The sequence below is a fragment of the Bombina bombina genome, chromosome 1 (assembly GCF_027579735.1).
Source record: "Bombina bombina isolate aBomBom1 chromosome 1, aBomBom1.pri, whole genome shotgun sequence".
NCBI lineage: Eukaryota > Metazoa > Chordata > Amphibia > Anura > Bombinatoridae > Bombina > Bombina bombina.
Genome location: NC_069499.1, coordinates 1427123942 through 1427146176, shown reverse-complemented (window position 1 = coordinate 1427146176; position 22235 = coordinate 1427123942). Strand labels below are relative to the sequence as shown.

The 22235-nt window shown below is 42.9% G+C and overlaps 1 protein-coding gene across 1 annotated transcript in view; it reads right to left on the bottom strand.

The window, feature by feature from the left end:
- The window catches only part of RPRD2 (regulation of nuclear pre-mRNA domain containing 2), a 117475-nt gene that overhangs the window by 32687 nt on the left and 62553 nt on the right, over window positions 1–22235 (bottom strand). The window lies entirely within an intron of this gene.

The following is a 22235-nucleotide window of genomic DNA, read 5'->3' as shown; positions in this document are numbered from 1 at the left end:
GTGATCATTTTAAGTTATAAATAATTGTAATGTGTCAGCAATATTTTATAGAGGCTGTAGCATTCAAAACACATTAAGTTACTGTGTTACAGTACAATGAATAGAATAACGAGTAATAAAAAAACAAATAATAATAATAATAGAAAAACCTTCAAGCTACATAAAATTAAACAAACTTAGTTTATGTTATTCTATAGCCCATAGTTTTTTTTTATTCTAAGAGCTACAAAGGAATTATTTAACCTAAGCAGTCTTGCATATCTGGTCTATAGAAGCTTCATGACATAAAGCCCAATAAGTGGCAACTGCAGTAATGTGCTCAGGGGAGTTTTCACAACAAACAAAATATGCCTTACAAATTAAGGCCTTAAGCCAAGTTGCTAAACTAACTGTCCTATTCTTTGGCCTTTGCAAGGGACATAAGCTATGGCAAACAAAGAAACAACATTTTTCGTGGCTTCAACATAAAATTGTAATGTCCTCATTACGTAAAGGTTGTAAAGACGACTTTCCTTAGAATTTTAAGAAACCGGGCATAAAGGAACCACAGTTTCTTGATTGATAGTATTAGTAGATACTATTGAGGAAAGGAAAGAATAGATTTTTCGAAGAACACTCTTGTGCTGATGAAATAACTAAATGTATGCTTGCCTGATAAATTATTTTCTGTTCTTGGCATGGAGAGTCCACAAATCCATTCTAATTACTAGTGGGGTATTCAACTCCTGGCCAGCAGGCGGAGGCAAAGAGCACCCCAGCAGATCTGTTAAGTGTCACTTCCCTTACCCATAACCCCCAGTCATTCGGCCTAAGGAAACAGATAAAGATAACAAGGGTATAGAGGTGCCTGAAGTTTGTACAAAAAAAGTCGACTGGACTCTCCATGCCAAGGAAAGAATTTATCAGGCAAGCATAAATTTTGTTTTCTTTCCCATTGGCATGGAGAGTCCACAAATCCATTCTAATTACTAGTGGGAACCAATACCCAAGCTAGAGGACACAAAATGGAAGGGAGGGAGAACAAAACAGGCGGACCTAAACAGAAGGCACCACTGCTTGAAGAACCCTTCTCCCAAAAGAAACCTCATCTGAGGCAAAATATCAAATGTGTAAAATTTGGAAAGGAATGCAATGAGCAAGAAAGAAAGAAAAAACAGCCCTAGCGGAATTAGCCGCCAGAGAGAGAAAAGCATAAGAGGATTTCCGACCCTTCCCCTAACAGGATAAAAAGACAAAAAGAGCAGTTAATAGACAAAAATCCCTAGTTGCCTGAAGAGAAAACTTCAGAGCACACACAACATTCCGGATATATAACAGACGTTCCTTCGGAGAAGAAGGATTAGGCCAAAAGGAAGAAATAATATCCTGATTGCTGTGTGAACTGAACCCACCTTAGGAGAAAAAACTTAACGGAGGACCGCCTTATCCGCAAGAAAAAATTATTTACCCTGCAAAGTCGAAAAATCAGAAACTCTCTAAACAGAAGAAATTTAACACCATACATGTCACACACATATAAGAACTCACCTTAATATGAGGGAGGATAAAACCATGTCCTTAAAACACAAATTATGGAAAATGGTAACATTTGTGTAGAAATAAGACCTCTACATAAAAAGGATCCAAAACATGAAAAAGATAAAAAAATAAAATCTCTCAATATGAGAGATAAAAATACGGAAAAACCTGTACAGAACAGGATAACAAACTAAGACATAAAATATATCCCATGAAAAAATATCAATATATCAGTGACTTAATCACTTAGAAAACAAAGTGATTAACATGCCAGCAGAGGAGTAATAATCTCTTATCATCAGAGATTGCAAGAATACACAAGTAACTTTTAGATTGAACTGCCACCCAATAGCAGCCAAATCGGACAAGAAAGATGCAAATAAATAATAAAACATCCTGCAGAACAACCCCAACAATACTGAAAACAAAATTCACGAGCAAGTTAAGGGTCAAGGAATGTCAAAGACATGAACGAATAACATCTCAACATGAGGGAAAAAAAAATATTGTATTCTTAGAAACAAAAACAGGAATAAATATACTAGCGTTCTAAAAACACAAGGACTCTTAGTATGATACATGAAAGCATACATGAGAAGATAACCTAATATTTCGAAATAAAAATATTAGAGTTCAAAAAAATAATCACGATCAAATTGAGCAAGTGACCTGAAAACATGTCACAGCATAAGCAAATATCTCAATGAGAATAAACACAATATTGTATTCCTAAAACCATAGAAATAACTATATATATTAGATGTCCTAAAAGCACTAAGAAGAGAAGTATGATACATTGAAACCATACTAAAAGAAAATAAATAAAATTAGTGAACAAAAACTAACAAATTGATCAAGAGACATAAAAACATGTCACGGGCAAAAGAAATTATCTCAATATGAGAAAAATCACGATATAGTATTCCTAAAACCAAGGAAATAACTATGTAAATTAGTGTCCTGAAAACACTAAGAGGTGAAGTATGATATAACGAGAGCATACTAGATATAGACGAAAGGAAAAGATCTCCTCAAAAGAGAAGGATTAGAGACTCTTAACAAAAAATAGAACTATATTATAAAATAAAATAGATCCAATGAAGAGGCTATTACAATAAACTCCAAGAAAGAGATTAAATAATCCACATACACATAACAATAATAATGTGAATAAGATATAGAAGCCCCTCAGGCAATATAGATTATATAAAATAAGCATGTATCTCCTTTAGCTGACACCAGAAGGCAGCAAATACAAGGTAGTCAGGAAAAAAATAATTTATGCTTACCTGATAAATTTATTTCTCTTGTAGTGTATCCAGTCCACGGATCATCCATTACTTGTGGGATATTCTCCTTCCCAACAGGAAGTTGCAAGAGGATCACCCACAGCAGAGCTGCTATATAGCTCCTCCCCTCACTGCCATATCCAGTCATTCGACCGAAACAAGACGAGAAAGGAGAAACCATAGGGTGCAGTGGTGACTGTAGTTTAATTAAAATTTAGACCTGCCTTCAAAGGACAGGGCGGGCCGTGGACTGGATACACTACAAGATAAATAAATTTATCAGGTAAGCATAAATTATGTTTTCTCTTGTTAAGTGTATCCAGTCCACGGATCATCCATTACTTGTGGGATACCAATACCAAAGCTAAAGTACACGGATGATGGGAGGGACAAGGCAGGAACTTAAACGGAAGGAACCACTGCCTGTAGAACCTTTCTCCCAAAAACAGCCTCCGAAGAAGCAAAAGTGTCAAATTTGTAAAATTTTGAAAAGGTGTGAAGCGAAGACCAAGTCGCAGCCTTGCAAATCTGTTCAACAGAGGCCTCATTTTTAAAGGGCCAGGTGGAAGCCACAGATCTAGTAGAATGAGCTGTAATCCTTTCAGGGGGCTGCTGTCCAGCAGTCTCATAGGCTAAGCGTATTATGCTCTGAAGCCAAAAGGAGAGAGAGGTTGTCAAAGCTTTTTGACCTCTCCTCTATCCAGAGTAAACGACAAACAGGGCAGATGTATGACGAAAATCTTTAGTAGCCTGTAAGTAAAACTTCAAGCCACGGACTACGTCCAGATTATGCAAAAGACATTCCTTCTTTGAAGAAGGATTAGGACACAATGATGGAACAACAATCTCTTGATTGATATTCCTGTTAGAAACCACCTTAGGTAAAAACCCAGGTTTGGTACGCAGAACTACCTTGTCTGAATGAAAAATCAGATAAGGAGAATCACAATGTAAGGCAGATAACTCAGAGACTCTTCGAGCCGAGGAAATAGCCATCAAAAACAGAACTTTCCAAGATAAAAGTTTAATATCAATGGAATGAAGGGGTTCAAACGGAACTCCCTGAAGAACTTTAAGAACCAAGTTTAAGCTCCACGGGGGAGCAACAGTTTTAAACACAGGCTTAATCCTAACCAAAGCCTGACAAAATGCCTGGACGTCTGGAACTTCTGCCAGACGCTTGTGCAAAAGAATAGACAGAGCAGAGATCTGTCCTTTTAAAGAACTAGCTGATAAGCCTTTGTCCAAACCCTCTTGGAGAAAGGACAATATCCTAGGAATCCTAACCTTACTCCATGAGTAACTCTTGGATTCACACCAATAAAGATATTTATGCCATATCTTATGGTAGATTTTCCTGGTGACAGGCTTCCGAGCCTGTATTAAGGTATCAATGACTGACTCGGAGAAGCCACGCCTTGATAGAATCAAGCGTTCAATCTCCATGCAGTCAGTCTCAGAGAAATTAGATTTGGATGATTGAAAGGACCTTGTATTAGAAGGTCCTGCCTCAGAGTCCATGGGGGAAGAGATGACATGTCCACTAGGTCTGCATACCAGGTCCTGCATGGCCACGCAGGCGCTATCAGAATCACCAATGCTCTCTCCTGTTTGATTTTGGTAATCAGTCGAGGGAGCAGAGGAAACGGTGGAAACACATAGGCCAGGTTGAAGAACCAAGGAGCTGCTAGAGCATCTATCACCGTTGCTCCCGGGTCCCTGGACCTGGATCCGTAACAAGGAAGCTTGGCGTTCTGGTGAGACGCCATGAGATCCAGTTCTGGTTTGCCCCAACGATGGACCAGTTGAGCAAACACCTCCGGATGGAGTTCCCACTCCCCCGGATGAAAAGTCTGACGACTTAGAAAATCCGCCTCCCAGTTCTCTACGCCTGGGATGTGGATCGCTGACAGGTGGCAAGAGTGAGACTCTGCCCAGCGAATTATCTTTGAGACTTCTGACATCGCTAGGGAACTCCTGGTTCCCCCTTGATGGTTGATGTAAGCCACAGTCGTGATGTTGTCCGACTGAAATCTGATGAACCTCAGTGTTGCTAACTGAGGCCAAGCTAGAAGAGCATTGAATATTGCTCTTAATTCCAGAATGTTTATAGGGAGGAGTTTCTCCTCCTGAGTCCACGATCCCTGAGCCTTCAGGGAGTTCCAGACTGCGCCCCAACCTAGAAGGCTGGCATCTGTTGTTGCAATCGTCCAATCTGGCCTGCGAAAGGACAGATGGACCCGAGAAAGCCACCAGAGAAGAGAATCTCTGGTCTCTTGATCCAGATTTAGTAGAGGGGACAAATCTGAGTAATCCCCATTCCACTGACTTAGCATGCATAATTGCAGCGGTCTGAGATGCAGGCGCGCAAATGGCACTATGTCCATTGCCGCTAAGCCGATTACTTCCATGCACTGAGCCACTGACGGGCGTGGAATGGAATGAAGGACACAGCAAGCATTTAGAAGTTTTGATAACCTGGACTCCGTCAGGTAAATTTTCATCTCTACAGAATCTATAAGAGTCCCTAGGAAGGAGACTCTTGTGAGTGGTGATAGAGAACTCTTTTCCACGTTCACTTTCCACCCATGCAACCTCAGAAATGCCAGAACTATCTCTGTATGAGACTTGGCAATTTGAAAGCTTGACCCCTGTATCAGGATGTCGTCTAGATACAGAGCCTCTGCTATGCCTTGCGGTCTTAGAACCGCCAGAAGTGAGCCCAGAACCTTTGTAAAAATTCTCGGGGCAGTGGCCAACCCGAAGGGAAGAGCTACAAATTGGTAATGCCTGTCTAGAAAGGCAAACCTTAGGAACCGATGATGATCTTTGTGAATCGGTATGTGAAGGTAGGCATCCTTTAAGTCCCCTGTGGTCATGTACTGACCCTCTTGGATCATGGGTAGGATGGTCCGAATAGTTTCCATTTTGAATGATGGAACTCTGAGGAATTTGTTTAAGATCTTTAGATCCAAGATTGGTCTGAAGGTTCCCTCTTTCTTGGGAACCACAGATTTGAATAAAATCCCTGTCCTTGTTCCGTCCACGGAACTGGATGGATCACTCCCATTACTAGGAGGTCTTGCACACAGCTTAGGAATGCCTCTTTCTTTATCTGGTTTGCTGATAACCTTGAAAGATGAAATCTCCCTTGTGGAGGAGAAGCTTTGAAGTCCAGAAGATATCTCTGAGATATGATCTCCAACGCCCAAGGATCCTGAACATCTCTTGCCCACGCCTGGGCGAAGAGAGAAAGTCTGCCCCCCACTTGATCAGTTTCCGGATAGGGGGCCGTTCCTTCATGCTGTCTTGGGGGCAGCAGCAGGGTTTCTGGCCTGCTTGCCCTTGTTCCAGGACTGGTTAGGTTTCCAGGCCTGTCTGGAATGAGCAACAGTTCCCTCTTGTTTTGAAGCGGAGGAAGTTAATGCTGCTCCTGCCTTGAAATTTCGAAAGGCACGAAAATTAGACTGTTTGGCCTTTGATTTGGCCCTGTCCCGAGGAAGGGTATGACCCTTGCCTCCAGTAATGTCAGCAATAATTTCCTTCAAGCCAGGCCCGAATAAGGTCTGCCCCTTGAAAGGAATGTTGAGTAATTTAGACTTTGAAGTCACGTCAGCTGACCAGGATTTAAGCCATAGCGCCCTACGCACCTGGATGGCGAATCCGGAATTCTTAGCCGTTAGTTTAGTCAAATGAACAATGGCATCAGAAACAAATGAGTTAGCTAGCTTAAGCGTTCTAAGCTTGTCAATAATTTCATTCAATGGAGCTGTCTAGATGGCCGCTTCCAGGGCCTCAAACCAGAATGCCGCCGCAGCAGTGACAGGCGCAATGCATGCAAGGGGCTGTAAAATAAAACCTTGTTGAATAAACATTTTCTTAAGGTAACCCTCCAATTTTTTATCCATTGGATTTGAAAAAGCACAACTGTCCTCAACCGGGATAGTGGTACGCTTTGCTAAAGTAGAAACTGCTCCCTCCACCTTAGGGACCGTCTGCCATAAGTCCCGTGTAGTGGCGTCTATTGGAAACATTTTTCTAAATATAGGTGGGGAAAAGGGCACACCGGGTCTATCCCACTCCTTGCTAATAATTTCTGTAAGCCTTTTAGGTATAGGAAAAACATCAGTACACACCGGCACCGCATAGTATCTATCCAGCCTACACAATTTCTCTGGAATTGCAACTGTGTTACAGTCATTCAGAGCAGCTAATACCTCCCCAAGCAATACACGGAGGTTCTCAAGCTTAAATTTAGAATTAGAAATCTCTGAATCAGGTTTCCCCGAGTCAGAGATGTCACCCACAGACTGAAGCTCTCCGTCCTCATGTTCTGCATACTGTGACGCAGTATCAGACATGGCTCTAACAGCATTTGCGCGCTGTGTATCTCTCCTAACCCCAGAGCTATCGCGCTTGCCTCTTAATTCAGGCAATCTAGATAATACCTCTGACAGGGTATTATTCATGATTGCAGCCATGCCCTGCAAGGTAATCGCTATGGGCGTCCCTGATGTAATTGGCGCCATATTAGCGTGTGTCCCCTGAGCGGGAGGCAAAGGGTCTGACACGTGGGGAGAGTTAGTCGGCATAACTTCCCCCTCGACAGAACCCTCTGGTGATAATTCTTTTATAGATAAAGACTGATCTTTACTGTTTAATGTGAAATCAATACATTTAGTACACATTCTTCTATGGGGCTCCACCATGGCTTTCAAACATAATGAACAAGTAGGTTCCTCTGTGTCAGACATGTTTAAACAGACTAGCAATGAGACTAGCAAGCTTGGAAAACACTTTAAAACAAGTTTACAAGCAATATAAAAAACGTTACTGCGCCTTTAAGAAATACAAATGTTCCCAAATTTTGAAATAACCGTGAAAAAATGCAGTTACACTATGAAATTTTTACAGTGTATGTAATAAGCTAGCAGAGCATTGCACCCACTTGCAAATGGATGACTAACCCCTTAATACCAAAAACGGAACAACAAATGACAAACGTTTTTTAAACAGTCACAACTGCCACAGCTCTACTGTGGCTTTTTACCTCCCTCAATACGACTTTTGAAGCCTTTTGAGCCCTTCAGAGAAGTCCTGGATCATGCAGGAAGAAGCTGGATGTCTGTGTCTGTAATTTTTGCTGTGCAAAAAAACGCCAAAATAGGCCCCTCCCACTCATATTACAACAGTGGGAAGCCTCAGGGAACTGTTTCTAGGCAAAATTCAAGCCAGCCATGTGGAAAAAAATAGGCCCCAATAAGTTTAATCACCAAACATATGTAAAAAACGATTAAACATGCCAGCAAACGTTTTAAAATACACTTTTATAAGAGTATGTATCTCTATTAATAAGCCTGATACCAGTCGCTATCACTGCATTTAAGGCTTTACTTACATTACTTCGGTATCAGCAGCATTTTCTAGCAAATTCCATCCCTAGAAAAATATTTTAACTGCACATACCTTATTACAGGAAAACCTGCACGCTATTCCCCCTCTGAAGTTACCTCACTCCTCAGAATATGTGAGAACAGCAAAGGATCTTAGTTACTTCTGCTAAGATCATAGAAAACGCAGGCAGATTCTTCTTCTAAATACTGCCTGAGATAAACAGTACACTCCGGTAGCATTTAAAAATAACAAACTTTTGATTGAAGAAATAAACTAAGTATAAAACACCACAGTCCTCTTACGACCTCCATCTTAGTTGAGAGTTGCAAGAGAATGACTGGATATGGCAGTGAGGGGAGGAGCTATATAGCAGCTCTGCTGTGGGTGATCCTCTTGCAACTTCCTGTTGGGAAAGAGAATATCCCACAAGTAATGGATGATCCGTGGACTGGATACACTTAACAAGAGAAAAGACACCCTTCAAAAATAAAACAGGTAGATTTCTTAAATATAAAATAAAAAACAGAATTTATGCTTACCTGATAAATTTCTTTTGCAATGTACCAAGTCCACGGATTCATCCTAACTTGTGGGATATTGTCCTTCCTGACAGGAAGTAGCAAAGAGCACCACAGCAGAGCTGTCTATATAGCTCCCACCCTTAACTCAACCCCCAAGTCATTCGACCGAAGGCCAAGAAAGAAAAGGAGAAACTATAAGGTGCAGAGGTGACTGAAGTTTACATAAAAAATACTATCTGTCTTGAATAGACAGGGCGGGCCGTGGACTTGGTACATCGCAAAAGAAAGAAATTTATCAGGCAAGCATAAATTCTGTTTTCTTTTGCAAGATGTACCGAGTCCACGGATTCATCCTAACTTGTGGGATACCAATACCAAAGCTTTAGGACACAGATGAAGGGAGGGACAAGACAGGAACCTAAACGGAAGGCACCACACTACTTGCAAAACCTCTCTCCCAAAAATAGCCTCCGAAGAAGCATAAATTTTGTTTTCTCTTGTAAGGTGTATCCAGTTCACGGGTTCATCCATTACTTGTGCGATACCAATACCAAAGCTTTAGGACACGGATGAAGGGAGGGACAAGGCAGGAACTTAAACGGAAGGCACCACTGCCTGCAAGACCTTTCTCCCAAAAATAGCCTCCGAAGGTATCAAATTTGTAAAATTTGGAAAAGGTATGAAGCGAAGACCAAGTCGCAGCCTTACAAATCTGTTCAACAGAAGCATCATTTTTAAAAGCCCACGTGGAAGCCACCGCTCTAGTGGAGTGAGCTGAAATTCTTTCAGGAGGCTGCTGTCCAGCAGTCTCATAAGCCAAACTGATAATGCTTTTCAGCCAAAAGGAAAGAGGTAGCCGTAGCCTTCTGACCTCTACGTTTTCCAGCATAGACAACAAAGAAGATGATTGGCGAAAATCTTTGATTGCCTGCAAATAAAACTTCAAGGCACGAACCACGTCCAAGTTGTGCAACAGACGGTCCTTCTTAGAAGAAGGATTAGGACACAGAGAAGGAACAACAATTTCCTGATTGATATTCCTGTTAGAAAAAACGTTAGGGAGGAACCCAGGTTTGGTACGCAAAACTACCTTATCAGCATGGAAAACAAGATAAGGCGAGTCACATTGTAATGCAGATAGTTCAGAAACTCTTCGAGCTGAAGAGATAGCAACTAGAAATAGAACTTTCCAAGATAGAAGCTTAATATCTATGTAATGCATGGGTTCAAATGGAACCCCTTGAAGAACTTTAAGAACTAAATTGAGGCTCCATGGCGGAGCAACAGGTTTAAACATAGGCTTAATTCTAACTAAAGCCTGACAAAAAGCCCGAACGTCTGGGACATCTGCCAGATGCTTGTGCAACAGAATAGACAAAGCAGATATCTGTCCCTTTAAGTAACTAGCGGACAATCCTTTCTCCAATCCTCCTTGGAGAAGAGACAAAATCCTAGGAATCCTGATCTTACTCCATGAGTAGCCTTTGGATTCACAACAAAAATTATATTTACGCCATATCTTATGATAGATCTTACTGGTGACAGGCTTTTGAGCCTGAATCAAGGTATCTATGACCGACTCAGAGAAACCCCGCTTTGATAAAATCAAGCGTTCAATCTCCAAGCAGTCAGTTGCAGAGAAATTAGATTTGGATGCTTGAATGGACCTTGAATCAAAAGGTCCTGTCTCAGTGGCAGAGTCCATGGTGGCAGAGATGACATGTCCACCAGGTCTGCATACCAAGTCCTGCGTAGCCACGCAGGCACTATCAAAATCATCAAAGCTCTCTCCTGTTTGATTCTGGCAATCAGACGCGGAAGGAGAGGGAATGGTGGAAACCCATAATCCAGGTTGAACGACCAGGCTACTGCTAGAGCATCTATCAGTACTGCCTGAGGATCCCTTGACCTGGATCCATAACGAGGAAGTTTGGCGTTCTGAAGAGACGCCATCAAATCCAATTCTGGTGTGCCCCATAGCTGAACCAGTTGAGCAAACACCTCCAGATAAAGCTCCCACTCCCCCGGATGAAAAGTCTGACAACTTATAAAATCTGCCTCCCAGTTCTCCACCCCTGGGATATAGATCGCTGATAGATGGCAAGAGTGAGTCTCAGCCTATCGGATTATCCTGGAAACTTCTATCATCGCCAAGGAACTCCTTGTTCCTCCCTAATGATTGATATAAGCTACAGTCGTGATGTTGTCCGACTGAAACCTGATGAATCCGCCCGAAGCCAGCTGAGGCCACGCCTGAAGAGCATTGAATATCGCTCTTAATTCCAGAATATTTATCGGTAGGAGGACCTCCTCCTGAGTCCACAAACCCTGTGCTTTCAGGGAATTCCAGACTGCACCCCAGCCCAGTAGGCTGGCATCCGTCGTCACAATAACCCACACTGGCCTGCGGAAAAACATTCCCCTGGACAGGTGATCCTGTGAAAACCACCAAAGAAGAGAGTCTCTGGTCTCGTGATCCAGATTGATCTGAGGAGATAAATCTGCATAGTCCCCATTCCACTGTTTGAGCATGCATAGTTGCAGTGGTCTGAGATGCAAGCGAGCAAACGGAACTATGTCCATTGACGCTACCATAAGTCCGATTACCTCCATACACTGAGCCACTGACGGCCGAGGAATGAAATGAAGGGCTCGGCAGGTGGTTAAAATCTTTGAATTCCTGACCTCCGTCAGAAATATTTTCATGTCCACCAAATCTATCAGAGGTCCCAGGAATGGAACTCTTGTGAGAGGAATAAGAGAACTCTTTTTCACGTTCACCTTCCACCCATGAGATCTTAGAAAAGCCAACACCTAAGTCCGTGTGAGACTTCGCAAGTTGGAAAGTCGACGCTTGAATTAAGATGTTGTCTATATAAGGCGCCACTGCTATGCCCCGCGGCCTTAGAGCCGCCAGAAGGGACCCTAGTACCTTTGTGAAGATTTGTGGCGCCGTGGCCAACCCAAAGGGAAGAGCCACAAACTGGTAATGCTTGTCCAGAAAGGCAAACCTGAGGAATTGGTGATTATCTTTGTGGATAGGAATGTGTAGATACGCATCCTTTAAGTCCACGGTGGTCATATATTGACCCTCCTTTGGTAATTGGTAAAAATAGTCTGAATGGTCTCCATCTTGAAGGATGGGACTCTTAGGAATTGGTTTAGGATCTTGGGATCTAGAATTGGTCTGAAAGTTCCCTCTTTTTTGGTAACCACAAACAGATTGGAGTAAAACCCCTGCCCCTGTACTGCTTTCGGAACTGGGCAGATCACTCCCATGGTAAAAAAACAGAATTTATGCTTACCTGATAAATTTCTCTCTCTTATGATGTATCGAGTCCACGGATTCATCCATACTTGTGGGATATTCTCCTTCCCTACAGGAAGTGGCAGAGAGAGCACCCACAGCAGAGCTGTCTATATAGCTCCTCCCTTAGCTCCGCCCCCCAGTCATTCGACCAAAGGCTAGGAAGAAAAAAGGAGAAACTATAGGGTGCAGTGGTGACTGAAGTTTTTTAAATAAAAATATACTACCCGTCTTAAATAGACAGGGCGGGCCGTGGACAACTCGATACATCACAAGAGAAAGAAATTTATCAGGTAAGCATAAATTCTGTTTTCTCTTGTAAGATGTATCGATTCCACAGATTCATCCATACTTGTGGGATACCAATACCAAAGCTTTAGGACACGGATGAAGGGAGGGACAAGACAGGTTCCTTAAACGGAAGGCACCACTGCTTGTAGAACCTCTCCCCCAAAAATAGCCTCCGAAGAAGCAAAAGAATTGAATTTGGAAAATTTGGAAAAAGTACGAAGCCTCATTTTTAAAAGCCCATGTGGAAGCCACTGTTCTAGTAGAATGAGCAGTAATTCTTTCAGGAGGCTGCTGGCCAGCAGTCTCATAAGCCATACGGATGCAGAAAAAAAGAAAGAGGTAGCCGTAGCCTTTTGACCTCTCTGCTTACCAGAATAGACAACAAACAATGAAGATATTTGACGGAAATCTTTGATTGCTTGCAATTAGAACTTTAAAGCACGAACAACAATTTCCTGATTGATATTCCTATTAGAAAGAACCTTAGGAAGGAATCCAGGTAAAAACCACCTTATCTGCATGGAAAATAAGATAAGGTGAGTCACACTGTAAAGCAGATAACTTAGAAACTCTTTGAGCCGAAGAGATAGCTACTAAAAACAAAACTTTCCAAGATAGAAGCTTAATATCTATGGAATGCATAGGTTGAAACAGAACCCCTTGAAGAACTTTAAGAACCAAGTTTAGGCTCCATGGCGGAGCAACAGGTTTAAATACAGGCCTGATCCTGACCAAGGCCTGACTAAATGCTTGAACATCTGGGGCATCTGCAAGATATTTGTGCAAAAGAATAGACAAAGCAGATATTTGTCCCTTTAAGGAACTAGCTGATAATCCCTTCTCCAATCCTTCTTGGAGAAAAGACAATTCTAGGAATCCTCCATGAGTAACCCTTGGATTCACATCAACAAAGATAATGCACCAAATCTTATGATAGATTTTCCTGGTGACAGGCTTTCTAGCCTGAATCAGGGTATCAATGACCGACTCAGAGAAACCACGCTTTGATAGAATCAGGCGTTCAATCTCTAAGCAGTCAGACGCAGAGAAATTAGATTTGGATGCTTGAACGGACCTTGGATTAGAAGGTCCTGCCAAATTTGCAGAGTCCACGGTGGAACAGATGACATGTCCACCAGGTCTGCATACCAAGTCCTGCGTGGCCACACAGGCGCTATCAGAATCACCGAAGCTCTCTCCTGCTTGATTCTGGCAACCAGACGTGGGAGGAGAGGAAACGGTGGAAATACATAAGCCAGATTGAAGGACCAGGGCACTGCTAGAGCGCCTATCAGTACCGCCTGGGGATCCCGGGACCTGGACCCGTAACGCGGAAGTTTGGCGTTCTGTCTGGACGCCATCAGATGCAATTCCGGTGTGCCCCATAGCTGAGTCAGCTGGGCAAATACCTCCGGATGGAGCTCCCACTCCCCCGGATGAAAAGTCTGACGACTTAGGAAATGCGCCTCCCAATTCTCTACCCCTGGGATATGGATTCCTGAGAGATGGCAAGAATGATCCTCCGCCCATCGGATAATTTTGGCTACCTCCATCATCGCTAGAGAACTCCATGTTCCTCCTTGATGATTGATATAGGCTACAGTCGTGATGTTGTCCGACTGAAATCTGAAGAATTTGGCCGCAGCTAGCTGAGGCCACGCATGAAGCGCATTGAATATCGTTCTCAGTTCTAGAATGTTTATCGGGAGGAGAGATTCCTCCCGAGACCATAAGCCCTGTGCTTTCAGGGATTTCCAGACTGCACCCCAGCCTAGCATCTGTCGTTACTATGAGCTACTCTGGCCTGCGGAAACATATTCCCTGAGACAGGTGGTCCTGAGACAACCACCAAAGAAGAGAATCTCTGGTCTCTTGGTCCAGATGCAGTTGAGGAGATAAATCTGCATAATCCCCATTCCACTGTTCATGCATGCATAGTTGCAGTGGTCTGAGGTGTAGGCGGCCATAAGGAACTATGTCCATTGCCGCTACCATAAGTCCGATTACCTCCATACACTGAGCCACTGATGGCCGAGGAATGGAATGAAGAGCTCGGCAAGTGATTAAACGTTTTGATTTTCTGACCTCCGTCAGAAATATTTTCATTTCTACCGAGTCTATCAGAGTCCCTAGGAAGGAAACTCTTGTGAGAGGGACGAGAGAACTCTTATGTTCACCTTCCACGAATGAGATCTCAGAAAAGCCAACACGATGTCCGTGTGAGACTTGACTAGCTGGAAAGTCGACGCCTGAATTAAGATGTCGTCTAGATAAGGAGCCACTGCTTTACCCCGCGGTCTTAGAACCGTCAAAAGGGACCCTAGCACCTTTGTGAAAATTCTGGGAGCCGTGGCCAACCCAAAGGGAAGGGCCACAAACTGGTAATTCCTGTCCAGAAAGGCGAATCTGAGGAATTGATGATGATGATCTCTGTGAATAGGGATGTGTAGATACGCATCCTTTAAATCCACGGTAGTCATATATTGACCCTCCTGGATCTTGAAAGATGGTACTCTGAGGAATTTGTTTAGAATTTTGAGATCCAAGATTGGTCTGAAAGTTCCCTCTTTTTTGGGAACAACAAACAGGTTGGAGTAAAAACCTAGCCCTTGTTCCACTCTTGGAACTGGGCGAATCACTCCCATGGTATGTAGGTCTTCTACACAGCGTAAGAACGCCTCTCTCTTTGTCTGGTTTGCAGACAATTGAGAAATGTGAAATCTCCCCCTTGGGGGGGGGGGGGGGAGTCTGAAGTCCAGAAGATATCCTTGGGACACAATTTCTAAAGCCCAGGAATCGTGAACATCTCTTGCCCAAGCCTGAGCAGAGAGAGAGTCTGCCCCCTACTAGATCCGGTCCCGGATCGGGGGCTACCCCTTCATGTTGTCTTAGAGGCAGCAGCAGGCTTCTTGGCCTGTTTACCTTTGTTTCAAGCCTGGTTAGGTCTCCAGACTGACTTGGATTGGACAGAATTCCCCTCTTGTGCTGCAGGGGAAGCTGAAGCGGGACCACCTTTGAAGTTTCGAAAGGAACAAAAATTATTTTGTTTGGTCCTCATCTTATTTGTTTTATCCTGAGGGAGGGCATGGCCTTTCCCTCCAGTGATGTCTGAAAAAATTTCTTTCAGTGCAGGCCCGAATAGGGTCTTTCCTTTGAAAGGGATGTTCAACAATTTAGATTTTGATGACACATCAGCAGACCAGGACTTAAGCCATAACGCCCTGCGTGCTAAAATGGCAAAACCTGAATTCTTTGCCGCTAATTTAGCCATTTGGAAAGCGGCATCTGTAATGAAAGAATTAGCCAACTTAAGGGCCTTAATTCTATCCATAATATCCTCTAATGGAGTCTCCACCTGGAGAGCCTCTTCAAGAGCCTCAAACCAGAAAGCAGCTGCAGTAGTTACAGGAAAAATGCATGCAATAGGTTGGAGAAGAAAACCTTGATGAACAAAAATTTTCTTTAGGAGACTCTCTAATTTTTTATCCATAGGATCTTAGAAAGCACAACTGTCTTCGATAGGTATAGTACGCTTAGCAACAGTAGAAATAGCTCCCTCCACCTTAGGAACAGTCTGCCACGAGTCCTGTATGGGGTAATATATGGGAAACATTTTCTTAAAAACAGGAGGGGGAACGAACGGAATACCTGGTCTATCCCACTCCTTAGTAACAATAGTCACAATCCTCTTAGGGACAGGAAAAACCATCAGTGTAAACAGGAACCTCTAGGAATCTGTCCATTTTACACAATTTCTCTGGAACTACAATAGGGTCACAATCATCCAGAGTCGCTAAAACCTCCCTGAGAAATAAGTGGAGGTGTTCTAGTTTAAATTTAAAAGTCGTCTGTCCATTTTACACAATTTCTCTGGGACCATTATAGGGTCACAATCGTCTAGAGTAGCTAATACCTCCTTGAGCAATAAGCGGAGGTGTTCAAGCTTAAATTTAAAGGACGTCATATCAGAATCTGCCTGAGGGAGCGTCTTTCCTGAATCAGAAATCTCTCCCTCAGATAACAAATCCCTTACCCCTACTTCAGAACATTGTGAGGGTATATCGGATACGGCTACTAAAGCGTCAGACGGCTCAGCATTTGTTCTTAACCCAGAGCTGACACGCTTTCCTTGTAAACCAGGCAGTTTAGAGAAAACCTCTGTGAGGGTTTTATTCATAACTGTGGCCATGTCTTGTAAAGTAAATTAATTAGACGCACTAGAGGTACTGTGCGGGCGTTATTGGTTGTGACACTTGGGGAGAGCTAGATGCTAAACTCTCATTTCCTTCTAACTAATAATCATCTATTGCAATATTTTTAAGTGCTAAAATATGCTCTTTATAATTTATAGACATATTAGTGCAAGTGGGACACATTCTAAGAGGGGGTTCAACAATGGCTTCTAAACACATAGAACAAGGATTCTCCTTGGTGTCAGACATGTTAAACAGGCTAGTAATATAATAAGCAAGCTTGGAAAACACTTTAATCAAAGTAAATAACACTTTAAACAAAAACGGTACTGTGCCTTTAAGAGAAAAAAAGCTGCACAAATTCTGAAAAACAGTGTAAAAAAAGCAGTAAACACATCAAAATTTTTACAGTAGCATCATAAAGTTTTAGTAACTTTGCACAGCTATGCAAATAAACAATTAACCCCTTAATGTAAAAGCCGGATTGAAAAAAACCGTAAAATAACGTCCAGCACCTACCTTCCCTCTAGGAACGATTTGTGGGGAAAAAAACCTCTTTACAGCCTTCAAATACAGCAGGAATCTCTGGAGAAGTAGCTGGATGCCTCTGAAGGAAATAAACTGTGCAACTGAAAATAGGCCCCACCCACCTCACTCGAAGTTATGGGGCCTAAAAGAAACACTACAGAGTGTTTCTTAAACTAGCCATGTGGGTTAATAACCCTTAACCAAGCCACAGAGACCCCTTAAAGTCCCTCAAAAAACGTTTTATTTGTAATTAAACCAAAACATTTTTTCCTATCAGTGTCACCAGTAACTATGAGCCCTTTATGCAAGCTTGGATTCCTCTTTTACTGAACACAGCTTACCCTTCCCTCATGGGGATATTGCCAGCCTTTTCTAGAAATAACAGTCTAGAAAAAATAGACTGAACATGCCTCAATGAAGTTTAGCCTGCAAACTGTTCCACCAACTGAAGTTTTCCTGTACTCTTCAGCCCTTGTGAGAACAGCAGTGGATTTTAGTTACAAAGTGCTAAAATCATCATCCTCCTTGCAGAAATCTTCATCCCTTTTCTGCCAGAGTGTAAATAGTACACACCGGTACCATTTAAAATAACAAACTTTTGCTTGAGAAAATAAAAACTAAACATTTTTGTCACCACACTCCCTTTGCCCTTCCTAGCAGTTAAGCAGGCAGAGAGAATGACTGGGGGTGGAGCTAAGGGAGGAGCTATATAGACAGCTCTGCTGCGGGTGCTCTCTCTGCCACTTCCTGTAGGGAGGGAGAATATCCCACAAGTATGGATGAATCAGTGGACTCGATACATCTTACAAGAGAAAGGTCTTCTACACAGCGTAAGAACGCCTCTCTTTTTGTCTGGTTTACAGACAATTGAGAAAGATGGAATCTCCCCCTTGGAGGAGAATCTTTGAAATCTAGAAGATATCCCTGGGTTACGATTACTACAGCCCAGGAATCCTGAACGTCTCTTGCCCAGGCCTGAGCAAAGAGAGTCTGCCCCCTACTAGAACCGGTCCCAGATCTGGGACTACACCTTCATGCTGTCTTAATGGCAGCAGCAGGCTTCTTGGCCTGTTTACCCTTGTTCCAAGTCTGGTTAGGTCTCCAGACTGGCCTGGATAGAGCAAAGTTCCCCTCTTGCTTCGCAGCAGGGGAAGAGGAAACGGTACCACCTTTGAAGTTTCGAAAGAAACAAAAATTATTTTGCTTGGTCCTCGTCTTATTTGACTTATCCTGAGGGAGGGCATGACCCTTCCCTCCAGTGATATCAGAAAATGATCTCTTTCAATTCAGGCCCGAATAGGGTCTTACCTTTGAAAGGGATGGTCAACAGCTTAGGATTTTGATGAAACATCAGCAGACCAGGACTTAAGCCATAACGCTCTACGCGCTAAAATGGCAAAACCTGAATTCTTTGCCGCTAATTTAGCCAGATGAAAAGGGGCGTCTGTAATGAAAGAATTAGCTATCTTAAGAGCCCTTATTCTATCCAGAATATCATCTAATGGGGTCTCCGCCTGAAGAGCCTCAAACCAAAAGGCAGCTGCAGTGGTTACAGGAACAATGCACGCTATAGGCTGGAGAAGAAAACCCTGATGAACAAAACTTTTCTTTAGGAGACCCTCTAATTTTTTTATCCATAGGATCTTTAAAAGCACAACTGTCCTCAATAGGTATAGTTGTACGCTTAGCCAGAGTAGAAATAGCTTCCTCCACCTTAGGGACGGTCTGCCATGAGTCCCGCATGGTGTCAGATATGGGAAACATTTTCTTAAAAACAGGAGGGGGAGCGAACAGAATACCTGGTCTATCCCACTCCTTAGTAACAATGTCCGAAATCCTCTTAGGGACCGGAAAAACAACAGTGTAAACAGGAACCTCTAAATATTTGTCCATTTTACACAATTTCTCTGGAACTACAATAGGGTCACAATCATCCAGAGTCGCTAAAACCTCCCTGAGCAATAATTGGAGGTGTTCCAGCTTAAATTTAAATGCCGTCATATCTGAATCTGTCTGAGGGAACATTTTTCCTAAATCAGAAATCTCTCCCTCAGATAGCAAATCCCTCATCCCTACCTCTGAACATTGTGAGGGAATATCGGATACGGCTACTAAAGTGTCAGAAGGCTCAACATTTGTTCTTAACCCAGAGCTACCGTGCTTCCCTTGCAACCCTGACAGTTTAGATAAAACCTCTGTGAGGGTAGTATTCATAACTGAGGCCATATCTTGCAAGGTGAAAGAATTAGACACACTAGAGGTACTAGGCGTCGCTTGTGCGGGCGTTACTGATTGTGACACTTGGGGAGAACTAGATGGCAAAACCTGATTTCCTTCTGTCTGAGAATCATCCAGTGCCAAACTCAAAATATGCTGTCTGCAATTTATAGACATATCAGTACAATTGGGACACATTTTAAGAGGGGGTTCCCACAATGGCTTCTAAACAAATTGAACAATGAGTTTCCTCAATGTCAGACATGTTGAACAGGCTAGTAATGAGACAAGCAAGCTTGGAACACACTTTATTTAATGAAAAAACACAATTTTCAAAAACGGCACTGTGCCTTTAAGAGAAAAAAAAGGCATACACAAACTGCAAAACTGCTTAAAATTACCCCAAATTTTTACAGTATACTCACTAAGCTTTAGTAAGATTGCACCACATGTATTAAAGCAATTAACCCCCAAATGTGAAAACCGGATTGACCAGTGTCCATAAACCGGTAAAACCTGTCAGCACCTTGCCACAGCTCTGCTGTGGCGCCTACCTGCCCTTAAGGATCGATAATGTGGGGATAAAGCTTCGATTAGGCCTAGAACTGCACAACTGAGGCGCGAAAATAGGCCCCGCCTATCTCACTCGATGTTGCTGGGGCCTACACAAAAATCTACCAAACGATTTTTAAGCCATGTGGGTTATAAAAACCCCAAACAAGCCAAGTGTACCCTCAAAAACAGTTGTCCCTTAGGAAATATAAACAGTACTCCCAGAACACACAAACGTTTGCCTAATATATCATACAAACTGAGTGCCCATAAGTTTAGCCCTTTATGCAAGTTAGTAATGCCCCTTATAAAACTAGGAGTACTGTTTACCCTTCCCCTAATGGGGATACTGTCAGCCTTTCTGAATTATTGCAGTCTTTCCAGAAAAAAAACATAATTTATGCTTACCTGATAAATTTATTTCTCTTGTAGTGTAGTCAGTCCACGGGTCATCCATTACTTATGGAATATATCTCTTCCTAACAGGAAGCTGCAAGAGGATCACCCAAAGCAGAGCTGCTATATAGCTCCTCCCCTCACATGTCATATTCAGTCATTCGACCAAAGCAGACGAGAAAGGAGAAACCATAGGGTGCAGTGGTGACTGGAGTTTAATTAAAATTTAGATCTGCCTTAAAGACAGGGCGGGCCGTGGACTGACTACACTACAAGAGAAATAAATTGATCAGGTAAGCATAAATCATATTTTCTCTTGTTAAGTGTAGTCAGTCCACGGGTCATCCATTACTTATGGAATACCAATACCAAAGCTAAAGTACACGGATGAAGGGAGGGACAAGGCAGGAACATTAAACAGAAGGAACCACTGCCTGAAGTACCTTTCTCCCAAAAATAGCCTCCGAAGAAGCAAAAGTGTCAAATTTGTAAAATTTTGAAAAGGTGTGAAGCGAAGACCAAGTCGCAGCCTTGCAAATCTGTTCAGAGGCCTCATTTTTAAAGGCCCAGGTGGAAGCCACAGCTCTAGTAGAATAAGCTGTAATCCTTTTAGGAGGCTGCTGTCCAGCAGTCTCATAGGCTAAACGTATTATGCTACGAAGCCAAAAAGAGAGAGAGGTAGCCGAAGCCTTTTGACCTCTTCTCTGTCCAGAGTAAACGACAAACAGGGAAGAAGTTTGACGAAAATCTTTAGTTGCCTGCAAATAGAACTTCAGGGCACGGACTACGTCCAGATTATGCAAAAGTCGTTCCTTCTTTGAAGAAGGGTTAGGACACAGTGATGGAACAACAATCTCTTGATTGATATTCCTGTTAGTAACTACCTTAGGTAAGAACCCAGGTTTAGTACGCAGAACTACCTTGTCTGAATGAAAAATCAGATAAGGAGAATCACAATGTAAGGCAGATAACTCAGAGACTCTTCGAGCCGAGGAAATAGCCATCAAAAACAAAACCTTCCAGGATAACAGCTTGATATCAATGGAATGAAGGGGTTCAAATGGAACGCCTTGAAGAACATTAAGAACTAAGTTTAAGCTCCACGGCGGAGCAACAGTCTTAAACACAGGCTTAATCCTAGTTAAAGCCTGACAAAAAGCCTGAACGTCTGGAACTTCAGCCAGACGTTTGTGTAGAAGAATAGACAGAGCAGAAATCTGTCCCTTTAACGAACTAGCAGATAAGCCCTTTTCTAAACCCTCTTGTAGAAAGGACAATATCCTAGGAATCCTAACCTTACTCCATGAGTAACTCTAGGATTCGCACCAATATAAATATTTACGCCATATCTTATGGTAAATTTTTCTGGTAACAGGCTTCCTAGCCTGTATTAAGGTATCAATAACTGACTCCGAGAAGCCACGCTTTGATAGAATCAAGCGTTCAATCTCCATGCAGTCAGCCTCAGAGAAATTAGATTTGGATGGTTGAAAGGACCCTGAATTAGAAGGTCCTGTCTCAGAGGCAGAGACCACGGTGGACAGGACGACATGTCCACTAGGTCTGCATACCAGGTCCTGGGTGGCCACGCAGGCGCTATCAGAATCACCGAAGCTCTCTCCTGTTTGATCTTGGCAATCAAACGAGGAAGCATCGGAAATGGTGGAAACACATAAGCCATGTTGAAGACCCAAGGGGCTGTCAGAGCATCTATCAGCACCGCTCCCGGGTCCCTGGACCTGGATCCGTAACAAGGAAGCTTGGCGTTCTGACGAGACACCATGAGATCCAGATCTGGTTTGCCCCAACGATGAATCAGTTGAGCAAAGACCTCCGGATGAAGTTCCCACTCCCCCGGATGAAAAGTCTGGCGACTTAGAAAATCCGCCTCCCAGTTCTCCACGCCTGGGATGTAAATCGCTGACAGGTGGCAAGAGTGAGACTCTGCCCAGCGAATTATCTTTGAGACTTCCAACATCGCTAGGGAACTTCTGGTTCCCCCTTGATGGTTGATGTAAGCCACAGTCGT